Raw genomic sequence first — 3,158 nt, forward strand, 5'->3', positions numbered from 1 at the left:
CATTTCCATCAAATTCTCCCCATATTATAATTTACTTATAAGTAACCATAAAAAGTCAAAAAAAAAAATTAAAAAAAGCTACAACATATTGCAAAATGTCATTACTTGGTCCCCTATCAGGGAACCAACCGTCCTCAAAAACGCTTCACTTCGATAATAGGACGAGAAACAAATTCCTTTCAGCCACTATCCAACTAATTAAAATTCTATCAGTAATTGCTAAAGGCGCCTTATTAAGGTTTTATGTGAAACAAAAATCTTATTAAAATCGAATCAATGTGTGTCTATCTGTCCATCTGTCTGTCTTTCTGTCACATCCGATTTACTCGGAAACAGCTAAACCGACTGTCATGAAATTTGACGAGAAGGTGTGGTCTTTACATATGGCAAGGAGCGCCATTTTATGTTGAGTTGAAAGATGGCTCCCCATACATGCGAACGGAGAGTGTACAATTTCTTTTACCAGATATGGTCATGTGAGGTATCAAATGAAAGGACTCGATTATCACTTTTCGAAACTGATGTTGGCTGAAACATAGGGAAGTGAGGGCTCAAAATATGTGCACCAAAAGTGAAACCGGTTTCGTTCTCAGAACCTATTCAGCCGAAAAATCTGAAAAAAAATCACAATGCTGCATCTGTACGAAGTCTAGGCATCAAAATACATCCCATTCCTGAATATCTGCAAATAAAGCCAATTAAAGTATGTTATATTACCATATTTTAGAAATTTACCCTAAAACACCCCTTCATTTCATCCTAGAAGTACAAGATTTAGCACACGTATGAGGGATCATCTAAGGCATAGCTTGAGAGTGAAATAAAACAAGATTTGGCATTCGTATGAGGGATCATCTAAGGCATATCTTTGAGAAGCTAGAGTAAAATCTAACTATTAATAACAAATTTGTTGGCGTTGAAACTTTCTGCATTTCACGAAAATTTATATCACTCTAAAAAGTGTGTGACGCCATCATCATATAGAGTTAAGTTATATGAACGGCGGGGTCCATGGAGATATTAGAATATATCCTCGGAATGAACCTTTCATATCACGGAGTACATTACGACATCGGGGCAACCTCAAATGCTGATGCCGCAGTGGATTGTCTGACCTTCGATGAGCGTGTCACCAACGGTAGACGAGCGAGACAGGGAACAATTGGTAGGACTATTCAAGCAAATGCTAGCTATACAGCGAACTAACAAGGAATGCTTCAAATAACTCTACCCAGAGATAAATATCCAATGGCAAGGTGCCAACAGAATTGGAATGGCAAGATCGAAAGGTCAGGCGCATCAGTAAATCACATGTCCTCATCTCCTTCAGGAAATTTTGTAGCTTTTATTTCCTGGAAAGGCGGGCTCGGCGGCAAGCTTCAACGCCCTTTAGGTATGTCGTAATAATATCCGCTGCAACAATGAAAGATTATCTGCAGAAGATAATAGAACACCAGGTCTTGACGATTATCAAATAAAACCTTTAAGCTGTCAAATCGCTCCTGAAAATTGGTGTGGTATTCTTTCAGGCATGCTCAGTGGATGGAATTTATCACGCTTTCATGTGCTGTTCCATAATTTTGACAGAACTCCGGCAAATTATTAGCTTTGAAGCAATCAGAGAAGTGCGCATATTTCGCTTTATTGCCGCATAAAGTGGCAGAAAATTTCACATTTATGCCATTTTATCGTTTATTTTCTATTGTTTCCATTCTAATTACTGCAAGCTTACTCAATTTGATATGCAAAAACTGAAACGACTCCATCAAATGGTACATTAAACGATTAATAGTGCATCTAAAAGGGTTTTACTAATTATGTAATATTATCAATATAAATATTGGTCTGACCAGCTAGGAACTTAGTTCAGTTCGAATAGTCGAACATTTGGTATCACTTTTCACCCTCCAATACAATTCTGAAGTAAAATGGAAGTCTTTGGTCTATTTATTTCGGCTCTGGTGGGGTTACTTGCGTTTGGCGGTAATTAGTTTGAGAAGTATGTTTTCACTTTCCTACAATTTGTTAATTTTGATCCAATTTTCAGGGGTGGTAGACGCACGAGCATCAGCAATGCCGGAACCATCACCAACCATTTGGAAACATCCAGTCAGCTAAAATCGTTGCAATTATTTGCGGTTTCCGATAATTTGACATAAAAATTAAATGAAAGTCGATGAAACTTAAATGAAATAAACATTGTTTTTGGCCAAAATGAAACTCTTTTTCTTGATTTACATGAATTGACCTCTGAAAGGCACACGCTTGATTTTTCTTACGGATGTTGGTGGAAATTTTAAAAGGACAAAACGACGCCAAGTTAGCGCACGCCTTTCAAAAGTTTGCCTCCGAAGGATTCACTTTCTATTTCCGCCTCATTTACTAGAAGATCTAAGGAGGTCATTCTTGTGTTGACACGCACCCGAACAACCGACAATGTCTTGAGCGGGAAAGACAACAGCTTAGTGGCGCGTTGTCTTGCTGGAAAGTTGCCTTTGAATAAACTGACAACGGCAAGTTCCAGGAATGGTAGAAGGTGCTCTGACAGCAAATTTCGGTAGGCGAAAACTTTAAGTTTCCCCTTGACCTTGACAATAAGCCCGGCTCCATGCTTGCTGACACAATTCCCATATCATAACACTAGCGCCACCAAATTTCATCGACTTACTGCTGATACAACTTCTTATTTGGAGGACGTCGCACTCAAGTTCTGCTATCGGGAACCAATAAGTTGAATTTTGGTTCGTCAAGAGGAAAGTCAATATAGCTCATGACGAAGGCTTGCTGTTCTCCCCGATTACCATGTATAACTTTTGGCTTTTTTAGTTTTCGACATCCTCTGAGGTTGGTCTTCAAAAGTCGCTATCTGATGGTTCTGGCAGAAATATTTACACCATAACTGTTTGCATTGCGGCTTTTATTTGCGTGGAAGTAGCGAAAGGGTCGTACAATGATTATCGAACAATTAGAGAGTATTTGCTTTCAGTGGTGTTTCTTGACTAACAATGTCTTGAACTTGCAAAACTATTATTTTCCTGATCATGTTTAATCGCATTTTGAATTTTGGTTCGTCAAGAGGAAAGTCAAAATGGATCCTGACCAAGGCTTGATGTTTTTTCCCGTTACTTCGCAAAGACTTCAAGCAATGACGCGGTGGT

General features: G+C 38.7%; 1 long non-coding RNA gene across 1 annotated transcript; it reads left to right on the forward strand.

Annotated features, from left to right (window-relative positions):
* The first annotated feature begins 1,821 nt into the window (after positions 1-1,821).
* On the forward strand, positions 1,822-2,215 carry LOC119650411. The gene is made up of 2 exons (XR_005249276.1): positions 1,822-1,983; positions 2,048-2,215. It is a non-coding gene; the product is annotated as an uncharacterized LOC119650411 (long non-coding RNA).
* Positions 2,216-3,158: the final 943 nt, after the last annotated feature.

Source organism: Hermetia illucens, chromosome 2 (assembly GCF_905115235.1).
Source record: "Hermetia illucens chromosome 2, iHerIll2.2.curated.20191125, whole genome shotgun sequence".
Lineage (NCBI taxonomy): Eukaryota > Metazoa > Arthropoda > Insecta > Diptera > Stratiomyidae > Hermetia > Hermetia illucens.